The sequence below is a fragment of the Bos grunniens genome, chromosome 5 (assembly GCF_055505025.1).
Source record: "Bos grunniens cultivar Pamir isolate PY7600 chromosome 5, Bosgru_T2T1.0, whole genome shotgun sequence".
NCBI lineage: Eukaryota > Metazoa > Chordata > Mammalia > Artiodactyla > Bovidae > Bos > Bos grunniens.
In genome coordinates, this window is record NC_141169.1 from 55,335,555 (window position 1) to 55,347,726 (window position 12,172).

Below are 12,172 nucleotides of genomic sequence, written 5' to 3' on the forward strand. Positions count from 1 at the left end.
AATGCTTGTGTTCTCCTAAAACTCATATGTTGAAATCTAACCCTCAGTGTGATGGCATTTGGAGGTAGGACATTTGGGAGGTGACTAGGTCATGGGCATGGAATCTTTATGAATGGTATTAGTATCCTCATAAAAGAGACCCCCAAAACTCCCTAACCCCTTCTGCTCTGAAAGGACACAGTCAGAAGATGGCTATCTATGAACCAGGAAACAGGGCCTCACCAGACACCAAATTTGCCAGCATCTTCAGCTTAAACTTTTCAGCCTCCAGATTGAGATATAAATGTTTGGTACTACACCACCCAGTATTTTGTTAGACCAAGACAAGTATATAAAATGTTTGCATCATCCATCGTAAATATTTAATATCTGGAATTTCCAGTGATGTGAAACCTTACTTTATACTTCCATGAATTTTACAAAGCTCTCCCATCATGATTTCTTTACAAGAATTTTCAGCACTTATGCAAATGAAGGTAATACTTTGAAACCTTTGTGTTATTTGATTTTATTGTAAATAAGCAATTTCAATAGAACTTAGAGCAGATTTCTTTGCTGTAAAGTTATCTTTCTACATCTCCAGTACATTTTAAGGAAAGATTGTCATGTTCAAATTGTTACGGATTTCATCCTTAAGTACAGATTGCAGATGAAACACATGCACAGATTCATCACAGAGGAACAGAGACCTGAACACCCCTCTCCAATTTCGTTAATTAGCAGATGAGCCAGATGTTTAAATAAGCATGTGTGTCTTGAGACATTGCCCAAAGTTCAAGATAACCTAGTCTATGTAGAATTGTAGGAGTGTATGCTTTTATCAGCAAATACCACTTCATATGGTCCTGCTTAGAACCTGTCTCTGATGATACATGGGAAGAATTGTAGCTTTTTTGGAAGTAAAATACTGAAGAAGAAAAAAAGCAGTAGAAGTAGTTTGAAATTAAGATTCCAAGTCATTCTGAACTTTAATAGAATAAACCAAAACTTTTAGCTTTACACAGTAAACAGGAAAGGAGCGTAGACTATCAGTCTTGCTAAATTGCTTCAGTCTCTTTGCGACTGTAGCCACCAGGCTCCTCTTATCTATGGGATTCTCCAGGTAAGAATACTAGAGTGGGTTGCCATGACTTTCTCCAGGGGATCTTCCTGACCCAGGGATAAAACCCATGTCTATTATGTCTCCTGCACTGGCAGGTGAGTTCAAGTGAAAAATAATGGCTAAATAATGGCTAAATCCAACTAGGAGATGGGAAGCTGGGTCTCTGTACTGAAGACTGTTAGTATCATTCAGGAGAGACCTTGGGAGACTTTGAGCTTAGAAACCATAAAAAACAGGAAATCCTCAGGTATAAGTGCTATTCAAAATTTTGACTTCTTTGAATGACTCTCAGGCAGTTTATGTCTGTTCAGGCCTTTCCAAAGAAGGCTCTTAACTGAAACTGAATCAAAATTCTCACATTGTATTCTTCACTTCACCCTCCTCTGAGCTTCACTGTGAAGACTTTCTTCACAAAAGCAAAGCCTGAAAAAGTTTGCCTCTCCTGAGGCATGGTTATGCTTCCTCTGATCTGATAATGAAAATTAACTTACTGATCAAGACTCCCTTTTCCCTCAGAGCCAATCCAAGACTGAATAATAGTAACTATTTTAGAATCTAATCACCTGCATATATCTTTTCTACAGTTGACTTTCTACTTCTGCTTATGTTTCCCTTCCTCCTTATTTTCTATGTCTACTTTATCATTATTATAAATATGTGTTCCCACTGCAAGATGATTCAAATCCTCTGTGGATCAAGGTGGTGAATAAGTAAGGAACTAAATTAATACTTATGATCTGTCTCTTTAATACCTTGATCCACCTATTAATTTCTTTATCCTCTGTCCCAAGGCATCCTTTCCTCAATAAATGTCTCCACTGTCTACCCAGATCTCATGCCAAAAACCTAAGAATTATCTATAATTCTTCTCTTTTCATCATCCTTCATGTACAATTCATCAGTAAAATCTATTGGCTCTTCCTCTTCAGTACATCCTGTGTGATTTTTTGGATTTCCTCCTCCAGTATTCTTGCCTGGAGAATCCCATGGACAGAGGACATGACTGAAGCAACTGAGCATATATGCACACACATCTATCTGTATCACTTCTTGCCTGGTACACCATCTCTCTTCTGGAGTGCAAAGAAATTACTAATTCTCTATTACTCCCCTCATATTCTACTACAATAATTTTAAGACTTTAAATTTTTAGTGTTGTTTTAGGTGCATGGCAAAATTGAGAAGAACATACAGAGATTCCCATATACCTCCTACTCCCACATATGCCTAGCCACTCGCATTCTCAATATCTCCCACCAGAGTGTTACACTGTTATAAGTGATGAACCTACATTAACACAACATCATCACCCAAGGGCCATAGTTTACATTAGGGTTCACTTTTGCAGTTGTAGGTTCAATGAGTATGGACAAATGTTTAATGACATGTATCCACCATTAGTATCATACAGAGTATGTGTACTGCCCCCAGATCCTTTGTGCTCCACCTATTCATCCTTCCCTCCACTCCTGACTCCTGGCAACCGCTGGTCCTTTTGCTCCTCCATAGTTTTACTTATTCCAGATTCTCATATAGTTGGAATCAACTTTTCAGACTGACTTTTTCACTTAGTAATAGGTATTGAAGGTATCTCCATGTCTTTTCATGGTTCGATAGCTCATTTCTTTTTAATGCTGGGTAATAAACCACTGTCTGGAAGTACCACAGATTATTTATCCATTCTACTTCCGGAAGGACATCTTCGCTGCCCCCAAGTTCTGGCAACTATGCATAAAGCTGCTATAAACATTTTTGTGCAGGGTTTTGTATGGATGTACGTTTTCAACTCCTTTGAGTAAAAATACCAAGGAGTGTGATGGCTAGATAGTATGGTAAGAATATGTTTAGTTTTATAAGAAACTGCCAAACTGTCGTCAAACTGGCTGTGTCATTTTGCATTCCCACCAGCAAGGAATGAGAGTTCCTATGGCGCCACACACAATTATGTTTTTAATATTATGATCTTTTAAAATATAAAGCATATATTCCTCTCTGCTGTTTAATATCCTTCCAATTGATTCTATTGCCCTTTAAATAAACTCAAAGCTTCTTTCTCGGGTCAACAAGGTACCTCATAATCTGGCCACTGCCTATATCTGTCCTAGTCACAACAGCCTCAGAGCATGCAGGTCATCCTTCTTTATCCTCAGACATGCCAAGCTTATTCTCATTTTCCCACTTACCATTGCCTCTGGCCAGATCACTCTGCCCCATAATGTCTCAAGGCTGCCTCCTGCTTTCAGGTCTTGCCAACCCACCTCAAGCACTACCTTCTCAGAGATAACCCACCTCAAGCACTACCTTCTCAGAGATGCTTTTCCTCACCACACCACTACCCCCACCAGCATCACTATCAGACTCACATTGCCATCTCCCATCACAGGTCACCTCCAACTTCAGCTTTATTTTCTTCATTGTACTTATTTCCATTTATGTCTTATTATATTTGTTTATTACTTATTTATCTTCTGCCTTCCAATATAAGTTTCTTGAAAAAAGGGCCTTGTCTTTCGTGAGTATTGTTTCATCTCCATATCTAAAAGCACATATACTAGGTGCTCAATAAATATTTATTGAGCTAATGAATATTTAATGTTTCTTAAATATAAAGCTCAACTACTTGAATCAAGCAAATGAGAATGAGAAATGAATCAAGAAATGAGAATAGTCAGACACATTGCCTTTTAAGAATGAAGGTCTATTTGGAGGGACAAGCTAAATACAAACAACACAAATAGAAAAACCAAGACAGTATAGGGAGGGCAAACACTGTGCCATTGTAAACGAGCATGGCAAGTTCAATGTACAGTGGAGAAAAGCAACCTGTATCAAATTTCTGGTGGCCCAGGATTTGCTGTTCCTTGAATGCTAGATGGAAAAGTATGGAGATAATCTTCTAATGTCCTATCCTATACCTAAAGGTAGCCAGACTACATGTATCAAAACCCTGGATCTGTCTTTTATTTTCTGGCTTTATTTCTCTGTTCTTATTTTCAGTAGTTATAAAACAAGAATAATGATAACGAACTCATTCACTCAACATGTTGAGAGCATCAATCAGGCATTAATCTACAAGCAGTTTACTCTTTCACTTCAAAAGGCAAGGGTCCTATTCTCACTGAACTTCCTTTCAAACAGAATAATATTATAATAAATATGCTTTTATTATGTGAGATAATGCATGGACGTGCTTGGCATAGTACCCACTTCTTAATAACCACTCAAAAATTCAACTTTTATAATATTTATTAGGTAACACTTTGGCTCTGGAGAAGGAAACATGTTGAAAGTAGTGTTTTAGAAAGAATAGCCTATTAGCAAGAAATAGAAATTATTACAAAGGATTGAGATCAGAGGCCGAGAAACCAGGGATGATTTCTGTAATTTTTATGGCCTCCTAACATTCTGCCCAAAATAAGTATAACTCTAAAGCTACTGAGATTTTGATCATCTTCTTTTGGGTGGTTCATATGCCTCCCTCTTGACATAAATAGATTCTTGACATAATAGATTCTGTCAATGACTGCATCTTGGTAGTACACTTAGAACCATGAGTAGATGATAAACACAGCAAAGACCATGTTGTATCACAGCACGCTCTCAATTTTTATTTATTTACTAATCACAGGTGTCTAATATACTGGGTACTATGCTGTGCATTCTACCCAATTAAATAGGTTCTGATATCTGAGACTTCAAACGTGAATGCAGAAGAAAAACATACAAGCATATTCTTGGAAAGTGGTGAGTAATTCAATATGAAAGTTCCAAAGAGGAGCAAATGGCCATCAGAGAAGACTCTGTTGGGGGTGGGGGGGGGGCGTATTATGGGATATACAAGAATTAGTAGGGGTTTACCAGTCATAAATGGAAGTTAAAATAATAGCATTCTTCATTGATATGAATGGTAATCATTAACATTCATTGAGCACTTACTATTTGTCTGTTACTGTTCTCAGTATTTTATAAGGATTAACTGACAATTCTAATAATAAACCATGAAATGGCTATTAGTGTTATTCCTGTTCTACAGATGAGGAAACTAAATCCCAGGGTTATTAAATAAACTGCTATGGACACATAGCTATGAAGCAGTGAAGGATGTATTTGAATCTGAGGAATCTAATTCTAGACCCCATACTCATAATCATGTGCCCTTTCTGTATAGCATATATTGCACTGCACTAACTTCATATTTAATTAGTATTCTTTAGCAAAAGAACAAAAATTAAAAGGGAGAAATAAACAATCCTATTTTCAATCCCTATCTATCCAGCCACCTCCACTGTGGAGGGTTCCTCAAACACCAATTTTCACATGTTGTGAGAGCAGAGGGTATAATACCCTTACCTCTCACTTGGTCATGGGACAAAAACATAAAAGACTTGTGCCACAATCAATTAGATTTGCAACAAGATATCAATCCCTGGAAATCACCTGCTACTTCATCTATCAATGTCACCCAAAGTATTGGTGACCTGAAAGAGCAAGGTTAGGCAAGTAAACACTGGAAGAATTTGGGAGATGCCCAGTTTTATCAAAAGTTTTCCTTTTCAAACCAGTATGATGCAGAAGTTAGAAATCCATGGTCATTTACAGTATATATGTGACCTGACTGTGGGTATTAAATTGTCAAAAGTGAGAAGGGACTTTAATACAAACTATGGATATTTTGTTTTACTGGGGAAGTAAATCCTCTAATAATCAAAGGATAAAACCAATCTTTCATACTAGTAGAATATAATTTCTGTTATTAAAAAATGGTGCTTCTTAATTTTTCTTCCAAGAGGGCACAAAGAAAGAATAATAGTTTTTACAGCTCCAACCAACTACAAAGACTTCCTTAAATTGCACAAAACTCATGGAATGTAATCAAGATTTCCTAGTAATTTCCTAGTAACTAAGCTTCATACTTATCCAAATATTGCTTTCCAACATTTAATTTGATAATTTAATTCAATATCTAATTTGAAGTCTAAACTAAAACAATCAAGTAAGTGTAAACTCCAAAAACTAGCTAAACCTTGCTTGTTTCTAATCATTCACCATTCCATTTCCATGAAAGATGCATTCTGTTGTAATACGTTTTGTAGTCCACTTTACATGTTCATGAATGTTTTCAGAATATCAGTTTAGCATAGTGGTTATGGGGCTTGCCTGGCAGCTCAGTGGTAAAGAATCCTCCTGCAATGCAGGAGACACAGCAGACTCGGATTCAGGCCCTGGGTCAGGAAGATCCCCTGAAGGAGGGCATGGCAACCCACTCCAGTATTCTTGCCTGGAGAATCCCATGGACAGAGGAGCCTGGCGGGCTACAGTCCATGGGGTCACAAAGAGTTGGACACGACTGAAGCAACTGAGCATGACAGTGGTTATCAGAACAGATTCTTGAGGTCAAATAGCAGCATTGGAATCCTAGTTTCCCCATAGCCATATGACTGAATTAGTCACTTAGCCATACTGGGTTTCAGTTTTCTTTTCTGTAAACTGGTGAAGATATTAGTATGAACCACAGAGAAAAGGAATAAAATACAAAAAATTTGAAAACTAAGGTTCCATACACACATACATTATTTATATTATAATGGACCAAAAATAAGCCTGTGCGTTTTCAGTCAAGTATAGAGAACAGTTCAATTCAGTTGTTCAGTCATGTCCAACTCTTTGTGACCCCATGGACCGTAGGATGCCAGGCCTCCCTGTCCATCACCAACCCCCGGTGTTTACTTAAACTCATGTCCATTGAGTCAGTGATGCCATTCAGCCATCTCATCCTCTGTCATCCACTTCTCCTCCCACCTTCAATCTTTCCCAGCATCAGAGTCTTTTCAAATCAGGTGGTCAAAGTATTGAAATTTCTGCATCAGCATACTTCCAATGAACATTCAGGACTGATTTCCTTTAGGATGGACTGGTTGGGTCTCCTTGTTGTCCAAGGGATTCACAAGAGTCTTCCACAACACCACAGTTCAAAAACATCAATTCTTCAGTGCTCAGCTTTCTAGTTCAACTCTCATACCCACACGACAACTGGGAACACCATAGCTTGGACTAGACATACCTTTGTTGGCAAAGTAATGTCTCTGCTTTTTAATATGCTGTCTAGGTTGGTCATAACTTTTCTTCCAAGGAGCAAACGTCTTTTAATTTCATGGCTGCAGTCACCATTTGCAGGAATTTGGGAGCCCAAGAAAATAAAATCTGTCACTCTTTCCATTGTTTCCCCATCTAAGTGTCATAAGTGATAGAACCAGATGCCATGATCTTAGTTTTCTGAACGTTGAGCTTTACCCCAACTTTTTCACTCTCCTCTTTCATTTTCATCAAGAGGCTCTTTAGTTCTTCTTCACTTTCTGCCATAAAGGTGGTGTCATCTGCATATCTTAAGTTATTGATATTTCTCTGGGCAATCTTGATTCCAGTTTGTGCTTCATCCAGTCCAGCATTTCTCATGATGGACTCTGCATATAAGTTAAATAAACAGGGTGACAATATACAGCCTTGACATACTCCTTTCCCAATTTGAAACCAGTCTGTTGTTCCATGTCCAGTTCTAACTGTTGCTTCCTGACTTGCATACAGGTTTCTTGGGAGGTAGGTCAGGGGCTCTGGTATTCCCATCTCTTGAAGAATTTTCCACAGTTTGTGGTGATTCACACAGTCAAAGGCTTTGACATAGTCATTAAAGCAGAAGTAAGTGTTTTTCTGGAACTCTCTTGCTTTTTCAATGATCCAGAACTTGTTGGAAATTTGATCTCTGGTTCCTCTGGCTTTTCTAAATCCAGCTTGAACATCTGGAAGTTCACAGTTCACGTACTGCTGAAGCCTAGCTTGAAGAATTTTGAGCATTACTTTACTAGCATGTGAGATGAATGCAATTGTGCAGTAGTTTGAGCTTTCTTTGACATTGCCTTTCTTTGGAATTTGAATGAAAACTCACCTTTTCCAGTCCTGTGGCTACTGATGAGCTTTCCAAATTAGGTGGCATATTGAGTGCAGCACTTTCACAGCATCATCTTTCAGGATTTGGAATAGTTCAACTGGAATTTCATCACCTCTTCTAGCTTTTTTCATAGTGATGCTTCCTAAGGTCCACTTGACTTCACATTCCAGGATGTCTGCTTCTAGGTGAGTGATCACACCATCGTGGTTATCTGGGTCATGAAGATCCTTTTTGTATAGTTGTTCTGTGTATTCTTGCCACCTTTTCTTAATATCTTCTGCTTCTGTTAGGTCCATACCATTTCTGTCCTTTATTGTGCCCATCTTTGCATGAAATGTTCCCTTGGTATCTCTAATTTTCTTGAAGTGATCTCTAGTCTTTCCCATTCTATTGTTTTCCTCTATTTCTTTGCACTGATCACTGAGTAAGTCTTTCTTATCTCTCCTTGCTATTCTTTGGAACTCTGCATTCAAATGGATATAGCTTTCCTTTTCTCCTTTGCCTTTTGCCTCTCTTCTTTTCACAGCTATTTGTAAGGCCTCCTCAGACACCCATTTTGCCTTTTTGTATTTCTTTTTCTTGGGGATGGTCTTGATCACTGCTTCCTGTACAATGTCACGTACCTCCCTCCATAGTTCTTCAGGCACTCTATCAGATCTAATCCCTTGAATCTATTTGTCACTTCCACTGTATCATAAGGGATTTGATTTAGGTCACACCTGAATGGTCTTGTGGTTTTCCTTTCTTCATGGGGACTAGAATGCAAAAGTAGGAAGTTAAGAAATACCTTGAATAACCTGCAAATCTGGCCTTGAAGTACAGAATGAAGCAGGGCAAAGGCTCAAAGAGTTTTGCCAAGAGAATGCACTGGTCATAGCAAACAGCCTCTTCCAACAACACAAAAGAAGACTCTACACATGGACATCACCAGATGGTCAATACAGAAATCAGATTGATTGTATTCTTTGCTGCCAAAGATGGAGAAGCAAAAACAGTTAGCAAAAACAAGACGGGGAGCTGACTGTGACTCAGATCATGAACTCCTTATTGCCAAATTCAGACTTAAATTGAAGAAAGTATGGAAAACCACTAGACCAATAGAGAATAGACATCTTAACAAAACAGAAATATGGCTCTTGCAGCAGTCTGTGAGAAAAATCATTAGCTTTATTACTTGAAAAGTAGTGTGAATAGGAGTCTTCTAGCTGTTCAGTCTCAGAGAAGGCAATGGCACCCCACTCCAGTACTCTTGCCTAGAGAATCCCAGGGACTAAGGAGCCTGGTGGGCTGCTGCTTATGGGGTCGCAAGGAGTCAGACACGACTGAAGCGACTTAGCAGCAGCAGCAGCAGCAGCAGCAGCAGCTGTTCAGTCTGATCATCAGAACACCGCCAATTTTCTCTGCCACAGAATCTTTCTGTACAGTGGGTAACTTGTTGCAATTAAGGGATTTTTCTCACTTTTTAATAATTCTCAGATTTGGAAGGTTTTTCCTTTTTTTTTTTTTTTTGTCTTTTCATTTTCTTTTTTTAAATTTATTTATTTTTTAATTGAAAGATTAAATATGATTCTTGATCTGGAATACGTGAACAGCTAAGATAGGGAAGAGGAATTAGACTTGCTCCTATAGGACTGGTGACTAAACTTTAAGGAGATAGAAGTTGACTTAAGATGTAGAAGAACTTACTGATAATCAGAAGGTGAAACAGAGTCTTTGCATGGTCCTTAGATTCCTGTCCTGGAGCAATAATAACAGGGACTAGACAATAACAGGAGAAAGATGCTCTACAGTGGGCCTCAAACTTTTTGGCACCAGGGATCTGTTTCATGGAAGACAATTTTTCCACAGATTGGGGTGAGGGGATAGTTTTGGGATGATTCAAGCATATTATGTTCACTGTCCACTTTATTTCTATTATCATTACATCGGCTCCACCCCAGATCATCAGGTATTAGAGCTCATAAGTTGGGGACCTCTGCTCTAGAATAAATTTCAAAACCAGCTAGAGGGAGTAGTTGTACTAAATGATCTTTGGGGTCTCAAAAGGAAGAATCTATGACTCTCCAAAAGCAGAGAATATAAGCAAGAAAATATTAATAAACTGAAGCTCACAGACATGGCTTCTATGGGACCAAAAGGAAACATCTCAATAGCAAGATGTGTTTTTCACACATTTGAAATTGAAAATGTACTAGGCTACTAAATGTGTATATACACAGTCAGAGTACTAAACATTTTGCCTACTGTTGTGGGTGAAACAGTGTCCCCCTCAAAAAAGCTATGTTGACGTTCTAAATCCCAGCACATGTGATCATGACTTTAACTGGAAATAGGGCCTTCACAGATACATTCAAGTTAACATGAGGTCATGCTGGACTAGTCGGCTCAAAATCCAGTGGCCAGTGCCCTTATAAGGAGATAAAGATTTGAGACACACAGATACAGAGGGAAGAAGGCCATGTGGAGACAAGCAGAGATTGATGTTATGTAACCAAAGGCATGCCAAAGATTACTGGTAACCACCAGAAGCTAGAAGAGGCAAGAAAAGATTCTTTCCTAGAGTGTTCGGAGGGAGTATGGTCCTGCCAGCCCCTTGATTTCAGATTTCTAGTCTCTAGAACTGGGGGAGAATAGATTTCTCCTGTTTTAAGCCCTTGAGTTTATGGTTACTTTTTATGAAAACCCTAAAAACACTAATACACACACTTTAGTTTCTTATTTACAGCAATAGTACAGAAAGTGTTAGGATCACTAATGATGGCTGAAAATCCTAAGATTGAGGAGATTATAAAACTTGGTCAAGGTCACACACAGAGAGCTGCAGGAACAGAACTCCATCCAGGTCTGAATTCCTGACTCCCCTCTCCAGCTCCCTGCTCCCTTTGACAATAGGCACTCACCCAGAAAATACCACACACTGTAGTACTGGGAGCATGAATGTTACCTGACTTATGCAATATAACCTGAGCTTCCACTTAATGACTCCTGCCCATCCCAGAGGAGCCCAGTTTGGGGCCATCATCTGTAGTGAGCTAAAAGTTCTTTCAGTACCTGACTCAGTTTGCCTGTGTGTCAGGGGCGGGGCGGCGGGGAGGAGGGGGCAGACTTAAAAGCAAAGTGCAGATTACCTGGGGCTGATCACCTACCTGTGTAGGCTTCCATCCTGAGCAGTCTCATCTCCCTCTCATTTAATCAGATACAAGAAATGTGCCAGATTTGACTTATTGGAAATGAAATACAATGAAAAGTATTGAAAACTTTTGATAGAGAGGTTAAAAAGTAGTAGCTTGTGAAAATAAGCATTCTTAGTTGATAGCTTTAAGGATTCAAGAAATAGGAAATACCCTGGCAGTCTGGTGGTGAGGACTCCGTGCTTTCACTGCTAAGGGTGCAGGTTCGATTCCTGGTTGAAGAACTAAGATCCCCCAAGTCTCTCAGTGTAGCCCAAAATTAGAAAATAAAAAAAGGTTCAGGAAACAATGGCAAGACAGTTTGAAGCCATCCTTATGTCTGTGTTACTCAGAGTTGATCTAAAAATATCACAAGCCTTTGTAACATCTTTTAAACAGATATTTTTAAACCAAGAATAGGAAAAGTAACAAAGAAAGATGGAATTATGGATGAGCTCCTGAGGAATTCTGATGGAGGCCTGACATCTACCTCTCACACACATGGTAATCATCTAGAGGCTCATCTGCTCCTTGGCCGAGAGAAGGAGCTTTTGGCATGAAATATCTGGTGGTGAGTTGTAAGCAGCCACTGGGCAAACCTCCAAGTGGTCACCTGCCTCGCTCTAGTGAACTTTTTAAAATATTTATATGTATGTGCTAATAAAAACCAGAACAACGTATCCAGGTACTTTCAAAAATCACAAAAATACTGTACCATTATACTCGGGAAATTGCTAAATTTCACATTTGAGAACACCGTGCTTCAAAGGAGTCATGCTGAAAGAATCTGTGTATTTAGAAACATGAAAGTTAGGTTAACTGTAATGGTAAACAGCTAAAATAGTCTCAGATCTCCAGAATACAGTTGTGAATGTAGATCTATGGGGAAAAGGTCACTTAGCCTCCACAAGAACCAACTCAACTTCCAGGACAAAGTGGGGTGGTTTACTTCAAAGA